This window comes from Anser brachyrhynchus, assembly GCF_964034855.1.
Source record: "Anser brachyrhynchus genome assembly, chromosome: 4".
NCBI lineage: Eukaryota > Metazoa > Chordata > Aves > Anseriformes > Anatidae > Anser > Anser brachyrhynchus.
Window position 1 is genome coordinate 23,037,608 of NC_137698.1, and position 15,765 is coordinate 23,053,372.

General features: G+C 35.1%; 1 protein-coding gene and 1 long non-coding RNA gene across 2 annotated transcripts in view; one reads left to right on the top strand and one right to left on the bottom strand.

Annotated features, from left to right (window-relative positions):
- The window catches only part of LOC308194615, a 38,597-nt gene extending 32,892 nt beyond the window's left edge, over positions 1-5,705 (top strand). The window contains exon 2 of the long non-coding RNA XR_013950759.1: positions 1-5,705. This exon is cut by the window's left edge and continues 22,450 nt beyond it. This is a non-coding gene — a long non-coding RNA (uncharacterized lncRNA).
- Positions 1-15,765, bottom strand: part of LOC308194612 (uncharacterized protein) — a 975,354-nt gene that overhangs the window by 645,692 nt on the left and 313,897 nt on the right. The window lies entirely within an intron of this gene.

Consider the following 15,765-nt stretch of genomic DNA (forward strand, 5'->3'; position numbering starts at 1 on the left):
ATGCAATTAAAGGTGAGAAGAGAGTAATTTTCTACAAACTCTCTCTGGTGGTTTTATCAGTAGGAGTCCTAAACCTTTAAACACTTTCGCAGTAGCAACCTGTTCATTTATCACTCGCAGGTTTTATTTTAGCAGTCATTACAATCTACATCAAGACACTTCTTCTAAATGTCATAGGCCTATAGGAGCTCTATGACATATACATAAGATACAAATTCTTAATTCTAACAACTTTAACAAATGGGAGCTACGTTGTTGAAAGTCAGTGGAGTTCCATGAGGATGTATTTTGAGTTTGGGCCTGTGCCATCCTGGCTAAGCAATATATTTTTTCTTCAGAAATAAAAATTTTAGCTTTCACAAAAAACAGAGAAAATTCAAATCAAGATGTAAATGATACTTGCTGTCAGAAGTTCATTCAGCACAGGATGCTATAAGCTGATAAGATATTTACAATACTTGACTCTTTATTGATACACAGGTAAAAGTCCTATTGGAGAAATTCACTCATCTGCATGAGCAGATTGTTCTAGGAAGCTGAAAACTTGATTTTCACTGCAAGTACAAATACACACAAGTTACAGAGCAACTATTCCTTGAAATACAGGAATTCATTTACATCAGCGAGTGTTATGCTCCAAAACCTTCAAAAAGAATTCTATCATTTCCATATCTTTGCATCATTTCTGAAATAACTCTAGAAGACTACTTAATTATAGTTCTAAAATAGACAAAATAAAGAGAAATGTTGAATGTCTGGTGGAAAAAACAGGGAACTTCAACAAACATCCTCTGCTATGACTTCAGGTTGTTAGCCCTGTTATTTATGCTAAGCAGTAAAATACAACATGACAAAATAAAAATGAATCATAAATACCTGGAACAAAAATCTAGAGCAGTTAAAAAGACTAAATATGTAGCCATACAAAAAAGGCTTACAGAAGTACAATACACTTGAAAGTACTTCAGACGAGAGACAAGAATGATTACTGAAAGTAACTTATTAGTTATGTAAAACAAGCCAGAATTTCAGATAAAGTTAGTTACAAGCTTGTACCCCTGAAATATTATACTGGTCGTTTGAGGAGGGAAACAAAAGAAACAGTTTCACAAACAGCAAGTGTTTGGGAGGCTTGTTTCAATTACTACTACTACTACTAATAATAACTCATAATAACTAATAATAACTGAATAAGGAATTTCCCATATTGCATTTGAAAATCCTAATTATTTAAAGAAGTATTGAAATACTATACATACATATACATAACTATACAGGTATTTAAAAGTACATTTGTTCAGCAACACATATGTGTATATATATATATATATATATGTATATAAACATAAGTAAAAGAAAATGACCAGAGAGGGCCACCCTTTGAAAGAAGCTTTCTAAACAGCAATTTAGGTATTTTGTGCTATTTTTTGAATCTAGTTAGTTAATTCTGATGCTGTACAAAATGGATGGGAAAATGAAAACTTACTTTAAAGAAAAGTATCAAAACTGTTGAGAGAATCTCTTATACCAAACAGTGGAAAAATGCATGCTGGGAAACCCAAACATGCAATGTGTGCTTTTTGTTTCAAGATAAAATATGAGTTTTAATTAACAACTTTGGGCTGATTATTTTGTAGGAATGTTTTCTTTTTTTTTTTTTTTAATTTGTTTCCTTTAGCAAGCATGCAGAAATTAAAATTGGATGTAAATAAAGAACAGACTTTCACTTCTTTCTTCTGAATAAATTGACCATATCCTGTCGTGAGCCTTAATTCTCAGCTTCAGTCATTCGTTTACCTGCACTCAATATTCACACATAAAACCTTCCTTACATTTTTACTCTCAAAATGTACCCACGTTCTAGTTAGCTCATGCCCTTGTCCATGTCCCCTGCCATCACGTGGCTCTTTCTATGTGGAGTTTCCAGCCAGGTCTCTTGTGACTCTAAAAGCTCGTTGTCAGAAATCTTCTTCTCTGTGTGTTTTACAGCCTTAGTTCTGAACAAATTTAGAGTCAATTTATATTAAGCAAACACTAAAAAGCTCCTTACAATAAAATGTTGTTTATTCTAAACCTAGAAGATACTCAAGGTTGTCCCATGTAGCTGCAAGGCTTTTTTGACTGTGACTTGCAGAGTGGGGAGGCTCTTCCACACAGCTGTAAGGACAGCACAGCACAGTGGTACCTAGAGTGCTAGCAAACATCCACTTTGTACCTAGTACTAGCAAATCATTCCACTTCCTATTTTTGATGCAAGGAACCCTACCTGAAATTTTTTTTTTTTTTTACTCTTGCTAGTTCATGCTTAATAACTACAAAGAAAAAAGCCTCAAAGAAACTATCCAAAATGTCTAATTTCAAACATATAAAAAACAAAAACAAGTGTGTTTTTAGAGTTATTTCACCATTAGAGAACACTGCTAAAACACTTCAATATATTTATTTAAATCAGCCAATAAAACTGAGTGTTCAAGCCCTATGTTTATAACAAAAATCCTCAGGATATTGCACAAGCCAATTACTACTAATTCCATGCACTTCTTGTGATATAAGAACTCAGAATGCACAAAGAATGCATACTTTACTGGTGATTTATCAATGAGGGAGCCTGACTTGAAAAAATGTAAATTAACAGAAAAAGGAATTTATCTTGCTGTGATGTAATATATACTGACTCAATAATGAAAAATAATACACATTTTTAAAATGCGTCATTTCTGGATTAAGAACTGGATGATAGATATTCACATATCAGTTTATCAAACACCTTTTATTAATTTGTCTTATAAAAATATTTTGAAGTCACCAGAGATAGAGAGATGTATTCCAGCTGAGAATCTAACTCTATACACATCTGCTTTTGAATTTTGGTTATACCGTGATGCTTTCATTATACTGTTACAATTTTAATGAGTCTTCAGTTAGATATAAGATATATTTGCAACATGTCCCTTCATTGCTCTCCTGATCGTATATTGGATTTACATTATCGAAATAAATCCATTAAAGGCAAAAGCACTATATCCATGAATCAGTTTTAGTATATGTTGAAGAACTTTGCTAATTAAGGAGACGTGCATTCAGTAACTTGCAGAAATGAACTTTGTTATTCAATATCTTGATCAAATATCAAAACCTTAATGCAAGATAGACAATCCCCAAAGAAGCCTTACAGAGGGTTTGCAGTTGTACAATGCAAAGAATGGGACTGTTAACAAATTTGGTACTATCAAGAACCCATGGACAGTCTCATATACATTTAGCGTCCTCCTTATAAAAAGGGACAGTAAAATTATTTAGCCTACAGACACAAACACCCTAATTCAGCTTTAAGTCCTGGACTGCTGCCAGTTTCAGAAAGATGAGAGATTTCTTTTACATATATGTATACTATTTGAATTTGGGGGTACATATTTAATACTACATCATTACTTTTTACAAACACCAGTTCCATTTAAAACAGAGGGGCTCTCTCCAGTGCTCCCCATTTCTGCTTCCAGCCAGCTTCTCTAGCCACCATGGATGGCTTTGAAGCTTGTTGCAGCAATAAGAGAAACTACAAATTAGCCAACTCCTTCTTGCGAACATAACAGATAGAAGCCAAGCAGAAAAAGAATAAAAAAGGAAGAAACCTTCCTCCTTGACCTATGATCCAGCTGCCACCGACAGTGCAAAATATTGCACAGTGCAAGATCTGCCTAAGTTCTGAGCTCATAGGAAGCCTGGAGGTCATGTCATTCAGGAAAGATTGATCTCCCAGGGTCGTCCAACTACCACATCTCAGCAGGATGTGGAAGCTGGGAGGTCTCCCTGTCACAGCAACAAGATATTGCTGAGTTTATAAGTGAAATCTTGCAATTATGAGAGAAAACTGCTGGCTCGCAGGTGAAGGAAGGCTTCAGAAGTAAATAGTAGATGTGAGGCATGACTCCCTGTATTGGCGTTCCCACTGAGATCAGCAAGATCCTTCTGTTTAGCTGCAGTTATCTGTATTCTCATTTTTCCCCATTCTTTTTTCCCTCTTTGGGCACTGTATATATAAAAGATTCTAATTACCGGGCATCTACTTTCTGTCTTCCCTCTGCTAGAAAGAAAAATCAGGTTTTTAGACTAGTTAACATTGCTTTAATCTACAAACACTGCTTTGGAATAATGACAAGCAAAGGGCAACATGTGCTACCCTGTTCTCAAAACAGAGGTGAAAGAACGATGCAGAAGTCATAATGTCCCTTTAGCTTTCCATTTTAATCTCAGGTACAAATGGCCAGTGCAACCCACTTCCCAAGACAGTTGTCTTGGAAACCAGGCTTTTAAACTGTGCTGTTAAACATGTATGGGGAGGTGAAGCATCAACCCTCAACACATCCCAAGGCCCACAGAGATGACCTTGGAGACTGTTTTTCACAGAGTCTTGCAGTGGCAGTGTCGAGGATTATTAAGGACAAGACAAGCCCTATCTGTCTGTGTGCAGGTCTGGTTGCAAACTGACTTTTGTATGAACCAGACTAAAAGATTTAAAGATATGTATGCATACAGCTATGTACATAGGCATACACTTTTAAGGATCTCTATGCACAACATTTTAACATATTGGTAATGTTATACTCCTATTGTCATTCTTCTACTGCTGTCCCTCCATACCAGTACACTGTAGAGTTTAATTCTTTTTTGACATCTACGTTGAACTCGTATTGATTAATTCTATTTTATGCTTTGGAGCTTTCATTTCCATGTGACTTCCTTCCTGAAATAAAAGCTTGCAAATTGATCTGTATTGCTTTGACAAAGAGTAGCCATGAGTGAAACTCTGATAAACCCATTATAATTCTTCTATTACAAAATACAGTAAATAACATGCTTGTGTGGACAATGTTTTTACATATTTCAAGACTCATAATGCACAGTCAGGGAGGCCGCACGTTGGTTATGTGTAGAGACAAATGCTAAACTAGTGACTATAAATTATGCACTCACAATGTTACAGAATAAAATATTTATAAATGGATTAGCCAGATTAGCAGCCCAAGGAGGTTTTCCCTACAACTCAGTTCTTCTGAAAACCAGTCTCTTGTTAGATGTAGCAGGTGCAGTGAGGTCAGAAATGTTTTGTCATCTGTTACTTCCCCTGTCATAGACAAAGGACTCCATAACTTTTTTTCAATTAAAACTTAAGGTCAAAACAACACATTTCAATGATATTACTCGTGTTATTTTTTGTTTGCTACTTGATTATGGCAAGCTGTAACACTGTAATAAACTTTTGTATTTTATCAAAGTCTAATAACACCTTGCTTTCTCACAAATACCTCTCCTTGATCTGTCACCTTCATTTTTGTAAAAATATAAACAAATACACTAGTGCTTGTGAAGATTAAAAATATGAGCTGAATATACTCCAGAGACATAGAAGGAAGAAGGAGAAGTAAATAAACATTCCTCTTAATAAAAGTTTGTTGTTTTTATATAATGTCATTACTTTCAGGAGATCCTGATTTCTTAATGGTTGATATTGATTAATACACAAGAAAACAAAAAGAATGATCCACCTCATAAATGGGAGCTGGGAAAGATGGTATGTTTTCTCTCTTCGGCTTTGTTAACAGTTGCTTCAAAATTGCTCTGCAGTCTAAATGAAGCATGTGAGTGTGTTTGATATAGAACCTGTGGAAAGCTAAGTAAGAAACACTAAACATTTTTTTTTTTTTAACAATGAGAAATATATACTAGAAATACCTGACTTCTACTGAAATTCTACTTGTCCTATTATAAATTATCTTCCTCGATCATGAAGACTTCCAATGCATGTAAACAAACATTTCACTATTACGCTAAGACAGGTACACACCAGGCATTGAAAGCCTTTTCATACCCAAGTGGAGTTAATTTCCTGTCAGAGCTTCTGGTTCTGATTTCATTTGCTCTTGCAGTTGTAAAAGGCAGAGCTCTTTCTTAATGGTCACACTCCACTTTTCTAAGAGGATTATTTTCTTTAGTAAAAACGACAAACAAACAAACAAAAAACATTTAAAATAGGAAAAAGCATTTTAAAGCTAAGGAGTCATCATTTAATTTATTACTTTATATGGTATTTTGGTATCTGAAAATGAAAATGTGTTTTATACAACCCTCTTAGACTCCAAGTGAAATAGATACCAAGCAACTTACTCCAAGATGAAGAAAATGTTATGGAAGTACTGGGGTAACTGGGCTTAGTGTGGCAGTAACAGAACAAATGCAGATATATAAGGTTTGCAGCCATGAGAGCTGCTCTAATCGTGAGTTGTTCCTATCTAGCTTTCCTGTAATGGCTGGTAAGGAATATAGCAGTGTTTTTCCAGATCAGTTCAACCATGTTTTAAAATTGCTAATCTTTTTTTGAAAAATAGTAACTTTTTGGAGCGATGTGTTTGTTTGTAACCGATTCTTCAGTACTTTATTTGGAATTTTTTACTTAAACATTTGGGAAAATAAAAACTTTATTCAAAATATTATTTTTTCTTTGATATACCTATTTAAAATCACTTGTATTTGAGTAATTAAGATGGTCACTTTTTCATATCTTTTACAAGTCTGTGGCATCTGTACCAGTAGATTTGATTTATTTTTTTTGGATCAAGTAGACTCTTTAATACTTGTATTTAAATTAATCCCAAATTGCAAACTATTCCACTAACTAAGCATAAATCTGTAATTCCATTGACTCTTTTGCAAAGTGGATGTAAAACTTTATTTCTTGATAAATTTTTGTAAACTCACTTTTAGGTTACAGAAAGCATTTTTCCCCTATAGCTACACTGTCATGGTTTCTAGATCATGCTTTATGTCAGGAAAAGCTTGTCTATATATCACAAAGCCTCAGCGAAAATGTAGCTTAGTTGGGAATAAAGCACTCTCTTAATCCACTATGATATAATTAATCACTCAAAGCTCTAAAAATAAAACATCTCTTTTTGCAAAGAAAAAAAATGTTCTGGCAATTGAAGCTGTGGTAGAGTGAAATCTACATTACAGAGATGAGAATTTGGTTCTTTGTTTCCCTGCACTACCAGGAACTAGGAGGCAATGTTGCAAACCATTCAGTGATGCAGCAAGACAAAATAAACTGCTTCTTACAAACGTCACCCATGTGGTAAAGAGTGTTATTAAGTTTAGAGGGAATATATGTCCATTGATTTTATGTCACAATATCAGGGACTTCAAGAAAATGGAGAGAGATCTCCGAGAATTTCTCCAAAAGTGAACCGTAAAGAGTAAGCTAAGACGTGAATAACAGGGAATAAAGTGGAGGGAAATATGATTAATTCTTATTAAGTGACCACCCCTACATTACTTCCAGAGAAAGTGCTGAAGGGATCCCTAGCTTATCAGAGCCTGTTAGCTGTTAGCACAGGCGACTGCGGTTTCTAAATTGAACTCTCACGTTCATCTTTATTTCTGCCTACACCACTACACGGAGAACAGTTCTAAACCCTGTCCTCAGAGATTTGAATATTACTCCTGCTTTCCAACTCAAAATCATTTATACTTTTTTTTTTTTTTTTTCCTTCTTGATATTCTTCCTCAATGGACAAATTTCTTTTGTCTTGGTCGCTAGTGGAAATATCTTCTCAATTCCTGCAGTGACTGCATTTCCTTTTTTCATGGCTGTTCATTGATATACTCTGACTCATAAAGCCAGGTCTTCTTTCCTTTTTATTTTTATATATATATATATATTCCCAAAAGATAAGGTTTATAACAAGTTCTAACAGAAATTCCTTAGTCCCTCCGTGTGTAACGTTGCACTTCACAATATCATATTTCTGTGCAAAACATTCTGACAGCAGTGTAAAGGTAGAAATAATAAATGTTCCCTCTATTGCTTGATGTCTAAATTTTGATATGAAAGCCTAAAGCATCTCTGTTTACACTTCCTTAAAATTCTGCTTAAAACCAAAGCTCTAACAGAAGTTCTTGTATCCCATGGCTCCCAGACCAGGGTACCCTGCCTATTGAAAAACTTCATGCACACAGTGAGAATCAAATCCAGCAATGAGAACTACATTTATAAGTCAGTTTCTCAGAAAAAAGAAGTTCCTGCTACAGTCACTGTTTACCAAAGTGGAGACCTAACACTCATGACAATATTCCCCTTAATGGTATGGGGAGAAATCCCTGCAGTCCAGACCACAGGCTGAGCTTGATTTGTCTTTTTAAAGGAGTGATCCAAAGGTAGAATGATACTAAATGCTCACAGATTGTGGATAACCTTATCCTGTAAACCCATGCTGTATGAGAAGTCCCAGTCTTTAATTATATTGGCCTGTATTGTCTGTGTTAATGGAATAACATGTAAGAAAAAGTATTCCCATCTCTAATAAATGTTTAGATTGGGAGTTGGCATTGTAACTACGTTTAAGTCAGTAAAACTGTTGCGTATCACTGTATTAGATTGCATATTTTCCTCTAAAGAGGAAAATTCAATACAGATTAATGCACATATGAGTTACTATTTATTAAAAATATTTAAAATTATGCTAAAAAATTTGGGCCTACTGTCTTTATAATATTCATACTGTGTGTGGTATTATTGTCATCATTTCAGCTGCTGTCATAGCACTTATTGTAGCTACAATCCTGAATTGTGTGCTTGGAGCAGAGTGAACTGCACAGTTTTGAAAAGGACACTAAGATTTTTGGTAGAAAGGCAAAAATACATGCCTTTGCATAAAACCACTCAAATAATTCACTTGGAATGAGGAAGCACCATCAGAAGCGCTGGAGAAGTCTCTTTTGACAGAAAAGTGATAGTTAAGCAAGGGGGAATTATCCATATAGCATGAAGAACAAAAGAAAGCAGAAAGCAAAGGGAGAAGGGAGACTTCCAGAAGAAAGGGCCACGGAAAATGAAAGGAGAGAGAAGCCAACAGGGAAATTAAACATAGAATGAAAACAAAACTATATGGAAAAAAAATTAAAAAAGCAAAAGAGGGGAGACAGAAAAAAAAAAGTGTTAACAAGTGTTAATTAGGAATAAGAAAGAGGAAAAGAGTATCACTGGAAAAATGCGAGGCAATAAGAGAAACAGAAGATGAAGAAACATGGCCCTGGGCCCACTGCTATTAATTAAATTACTAGTGATCTCCCAGTCTCTGACTTCTCTGCTACAAGGTTGTTCCTGCTCACTGCAGACCTTCACAGAGTAATGTTAGCTTTCAATGACTCTCTAGGCTTGTTAACTATAGGACTTCAGTGCCTGGGGTTTGGAGTGGCACAATTGCTCAGAATAAATTGTATTTTACTACAGTTATAATCTTCACTTTGGGAAAATAGACAGAAAATGACCAAAAAAATAACTTTTTTTTCATATAGCAATACTTTTCTTCACAAAGCAAACTCCAAGTTTTACTTGTTTTCTTTTGTTTATTTGAAACTACTGTTTACAATAGTTACTGTAACCACATTACTTCTGCATCTTGAGTAATAATTACTGGAGATTCTTTAAATCAAGTTGCAAAACTAGGGCTAAGTGTTGCTTCTGAAATGGTGAAGAATGCAGGTTAAACTTGGAGCCTCCTAAATGAGAGTGCAACAGTTTAAAAGATAGCTAAATACAGTGCCACACATCAATGTAGTTCATTTCAGCTGGCATACCACTTATTCATATTCTATTACTCATAATTTCAAGCAAGCGGAGGGAAAAATCTTCATTGACCTTGAACAACCTCAAATAAATTTGGTCTATAAACTTTGATATATCCTTCCTACTGACTGCAATACCTTGAAAAATGTGCAAGTTCTCTTCTAAGAATAATAAAAAATGACCATTTCATCAAGCTTTTGAAACTACTGAGATTGAATCTTTAACTGAAAAAAGTTCACTATGGTGCATGGTGACTAGTATTAATTACTAATTTTATGCAAAATGACATGCCAAATTAATTAGCGATGAGCTATTTTAGTGGATATATGCCAAACCTCAGATTGTTTTGGGCAGAAGTAGCATGGTATTAAATATTTAACATGCTGTGGGATGTTCTGCTTACACTGGTCAATCATTAATTTCCTTTGATCCCTAGAAAGTAATTTTTGTTGCAGTCAGCTGTAACTGATTGCAAACAGCTTTTTTATTCAGGCTTCTAATGTACTTTTCCCCAGTTACTTTCCTCTGATTGAAACTAGTTGTAGTTACACACTTGATCACACAGCACAGGACCATTGCTTTTTTGTGACTATACACTAATAGCTATTTAATGTTGTATTTTAATACAATTTGCATTTATAGTATTATTCTGGAAGAAATTTAAGTACAGCAGTAGTGAATATTTGAAATGATCAATGGAAATCGGGGGAAGTCATAGATGTGCGAAATATTTCTTTGTAATCTGTAGTAACAAAGAGGAATCCCAGTATTTTATACTTTAAGAAAAAATATAGTTGAGTTATTAAAAGCAGACTTTTTTTTACTTTAGTCAGGTTGTTTTAAGCATGCATTTTGTGTAACTTTGTGTTACCACACTATTAGTACCACATTACTGATTTGATTCTAAATCTGAGAAGCCTTTTGCCTTTAAACTAGTTCTCAACCTCACTGTCCCTAGATTGCTGGAAAAAAAAGTGCTTTATAACTTTATTTTTTCTAATTTTGTTATTATCACAAGTGAGCTATGTTTGAAAATAGTGTAAAAAATCAGTAATATCTGAAAAAGCAAAAGCTTGAGGATGAACTTTTAACTATAAAATCAGAAAATCCCAGAACCATTGAAAGTGGAAAGGTCGGAGGTGGAGATCGCCTAGCCCAACCTCCGTGCTCAAGGTAGGGTCAGCTAGAGCACCATGCTAAGGGCTCTGTCCACCTGTGTTTTCAGTTATCTCCAAACCTGGACACTTAAATATTTAATGACTACATGAATTTCAGATTTTAAGAGGTAAGCAAAAGAAGAGTTCTTTTTGACATGTAACTTCTATTTTGCTAACCTTTTCTGTTTTTCAAGAAATTTCAGAACAGCATGACTGAATCATTACTATTTGATCAATGTGTTACACGTGAAATTATCACTGATTTATTAGTAATTTGACATAACAAAATAACACAGGAAACTTCATAACAATTCCATGGAAATAAATGTGGTATTTAGTATTGAGGAAATAATTTATGCACTATTAATTATTTAGCGCAGCACTGCAATTCAGGCATTAGTTACATGAAGATTCTTGAAAATGCTTTCCTCTAAGCTCTGTTTTTTATGAAAATTATCCAGGATCAACTCTGAACGCATAAAAGAAAATCTGTCAACAACATCTGTTTGCCTGGATTTCTTGTCCACCCTACTAGTCTCCTGTAAGAGTTCAGCCTCCACATGTAGATGTGTAAACTGCTCTAAGTACGAGTTTATTTCTCCCCATTTTATTTTGTTTGTCTAATGTTGTTTCTCAGTTTAGTGAGTCACCAGGTGGCTGCAGGTCACCAGGTGGCTACAGCATGCACAGTGTGTACCAGCTGCTGTCAACTACTCTTCCAGTCATATCTGATTCCTCTGCAGAAGACTTCTCCAGCCTGGAAGTGCTGTTCTGACGGCAGCTAAATTGCCCTTACCGTCACTCTGCCCTATGCATTCAGCTGGCTTTCATGGCAGTGAAAGTCCTTCAATCCCTAATTCTCCCTGCTACTTTTCTTTAATATTGTTCAAAGCCATGTTGGGAAAGTTCACAAGTTAAGGAAGATATGCTAACCATCCCAAAATCTTTTCCCTGAGGCTGATGGTATTTTCCATGTTACAAAATGAACATCAGTCTTTTCAGCTCAGTTTTTTTCTGTATGCTACAGAATACTTTCCTGGTTCCTAGTTTTGTAGACAATTGTAGGCATTTCAACTCCTGATGTAAAAGAGTCCTGTGAAGAGATGTATCGTGCTAAATGAACATGCCTCGATGTAGGTAGACTTCTCACTGGATAATTTTCTCAAGAAAACTGGGGTATATTCTATTTGGAATAATTTTTCTTTATTTGTGAGGATGGAAGAATAGAGGCTTTCTTTTCCTGTGAGAATAAGGACTTTAGAGTTTTTCTCTAAAACAGCTGAGGAAATTACAGAGATTATAAATCAGTTTACTCCTGCATATGAAACTCTAAATATACGGAATGTATGAAGACAGCATTTTTGTTAGTGATGAATGAATAACTTGCAATGAATAATTTATTGAGCAAATTGAACAGCTTTTTCTACTTTCACAATATACACAAGCAGATCACGATTTTCTCTCATTTACTCATTAGCTGGAACCACTTGCCAAATTCTTGCATGTGATACTTGTAACTGAATATTGATTGTGAAGGGATCTCTTCAGGCCCTCCACATAGGAGCTGCTTTTTCTGTGAGATAACTTCTTCACTGAATGGATGAGTGCCTAACTATTTCCAGCAAAAATATGTATGTGGATTTCAATTTTGTTTTCTACATATTTTTATGGAAATGACATTGTAGTTCACCTTCTGTGAACTTCATGCTTTGGAAAAATTCAATGGTTCACTGTATGCTGAGGATAAGAGCAAAACACCAGTTAGAACATCAAATTAAACACCAACTTAATTGTATTTCCTTTAAGTTATTTTTTAAAACCAATACTGATGATAACAAAATAAAAAGCAGACAAGTCACAGCCAGTCTCATGCCTCTAAGTTCTGTTTCATAAATGGAATATGCATTATGCAGAGTCCTGAAGGGCCAAGAAAAGGTTTTCTATAGATAATCTTTCATTAGATTAGGTTGCTATAACCTGATTTCAAGTTTTTTATGAAATTACAGATCTTTCTGATGAAGTCAACTATTTATATGCAGTTCTTTGTAGGGCTACAGCTTAATACTTAACTTAATAAACATGAAAACAAACCTACACAACACAGGCATGGAATGAATTCAGAACTGACAGATGTCGCATCAGAGTTGTCATCATTGAGAGCTCTCTCTTTAGCATAGGTCTGTGAGATCAGACCATAATTAAGCCACTAAACCTAAGAAACGCTATTTGCCATTACCAACAATAATGTTTGAAGCTGACAAGAAGAGAAATAAGGAATGATGAAATGAATGATGAAAATTAAACAATTAGCAAGGCAGTCAGAAAACTCGATCTATAAAGAATGCATATTTAAGTATAAGCACCCGTGGCCTGGAAAGCAGTAATCTTCTGATTTACATTCAGGCAAATCAGTGTACACAAAATAGTGTATTTTTAAAAATTGTATAAAAAGGGAATATGCTTAGATGTAATCGGCATGTAAGAAATTTGTGATGCCAACTCAGCAATACTGTATGCAAAGCTAATGTTACCATTTTATATCTAGATTTAAAACAGATAAACTCACAAAAACAACTGAAGGATGGAAAAATGCTTTAGAATGAGATAAGGTAATCATTAAAGGGCTAACTTACTCAACTTATTAAGAAACAGAGCCTTTTTTCCTCCACAAATAAATACGGCCCATACACCAAAAAGCCTTTTAATCCAATCAAGACAAAATTGTCTTCTTGGAAACATAGGGCCTGGCAATGCGATCACAATGACGTCACTAGAAAAGGAAGAATGGGTGCAGAGGTGATGTGTGGTGGTGACATCAGCTTGGATGCTTCATGAGCCTGCATGACTCCCCAGGGAATTGCTGGCATGCTCCTGCACTGTGCTATCCACTAATTCCATTTCTTTGAATGAAATACAGAGATACTGAATGAAATTCAAAGATACCAGTTGGCTTAAGAAGCAACACAACTGTTATTATCTGGCTGTATGCCTATAATAATAAAGCTTTCCAGGCTTGAGCAGAAATAACTCTAACCAAGATATCTAGCCACGGAAAAGCTGAAAGCTGAATGTAAGGCATGAACTTTAGAGTAGGAATGTTTGACCACTGGATCAAATTACAAAAAATAACAACAAAAAGAACAAAAAAAAGGATTCCCCGCCTCTTCAGGGGCTCAAAGCAAGACTAGATACCTCTTTGGAACATATATTTTGGCTGAATATGTTATGCTTTAGTGAAGAAAAAAAAAAGAAAAAAAATAATGCCGAGTTCAGTATTTGGCATGCAACTGAAATCTATGAAAGCAGTTATATTACATGGCCAAGTAAGACTAGGGATTGAACATGAGGAATTTATTAATTGAATTTAATTGCCCTCAGCCCCATTAACTTTTGTGTCATAGGCCATGGTCACAGCCATACTTCCACAGTATGATTAGAGCTGTGTGTCAATACAATTCTGACCTCTGCCCACAAACTGATCGCACAGACAGCAACCAAGTCATCAGTGGAGCCAAGACTACCTTCCTTACTATGCTTTCCAACCCTCTGTATTCACTTGGATTCCACAGAAAGGGTAGTAAAAACAGAGCAAAGCAGGTTTTTCTCTGAATTTCCTTCTACACAATACTTTTTATATGGCTTGGTAAGTTCTGACTGCAACAAATATAGATGTGGTTGAGAACACTTTTCCATATTCCAGTCTAATCTAAACAGGAAATTAAGAATTGGGAACATGACAGAACTTAACTTCTTGGCCTGGAAATGAGCTGATTCTGTGCCTTAACACAATTATATAGTGGATTTTACAGACAAAAAACAACTTTTAGAAACTACATGATGCTTTCATGCTTGCAGCTGGTGAAAAACACCTGTATAGATAGTTATATAAAGCATAGACTCAGATATATAAGTAAAGTGCAGACTGGTTTGAACAGGCAAATAAAATGCTGGTTCCTTTGGATTTCATGGTCATTGCCATTGTTTGATCAGTCCTGCCAGAATTCTGATTCCTGGTTTAGCAATATCTTCACCAACTCACCTTTAACCAACCAGTAAAACAGGGCTGCAGAAGTGACAACAAAATACAGCATTTTGTAAATCACCTGCATCATCAGGTGCAACGTATCTTTTCTGCAAACATATGGGCTTCTAGTGTGATAATTTTGCATCTAAGGACTTAAAAATTTCCAGCTTAAGGCACTGTAATGTTTAGGAGACTGTAATAGCAAAAGTCAGAAAGGAAAAGCACCCATATTCACCAATAAAATACTTCTGAAAGCAAATCATTGCATTTCACTCTTTAGCAAAAATAATTAATGAACAACAATGACTTTGCATTAAGAAAGGAGAGCACAGAGAAGGCGTCTGCCAGTAGCAGGAAGGCAACCTGAGAAAAACATCCAAAATTTACTAGCTGTGGTAATCTGACGCAGCAAGGAAAAAAAAATCAATGTTTAATAATGGATGCTGTTTATAATTTAACTAATAAATAACCTTCTAGATTCAAAAATGTAATTTGAAAGACTACCATGTAATGAAAATAGATACCTTATCTTTCCATTTGCCAGTCTCGCTTGCTATCACGTCAGAGTAGTTTTGCCTGGATTCCAGACAGCACATAAATATTGCTGAGATTCATCTGACTCTCTTGTCACTACTCTACTCTGCTCTTGGACAAGGCAATATCATTACTAATGGTGGGACTGTAAGAAGATCAGAAGTTACAATAAAACGCAGAAAACATAAATACAAAGCTACTGAGAGCAACCGTTATCACCTAGTTTTGAGTGAAACACATGGTCATAAAACATGAGTGATACAGAAACTGCAGAAATAAAACACTGGAATACAGCATGAAAACATAATGTAGAAACACAGATAGTGTGTTCGAGCTTATTTGACCAAGGGAAAAAAAAATCAGTATGAAATCATAAAAAAAAATCCACAAACCAATTGACATCTCCCTTTCCCCCACCAAAAAACAAA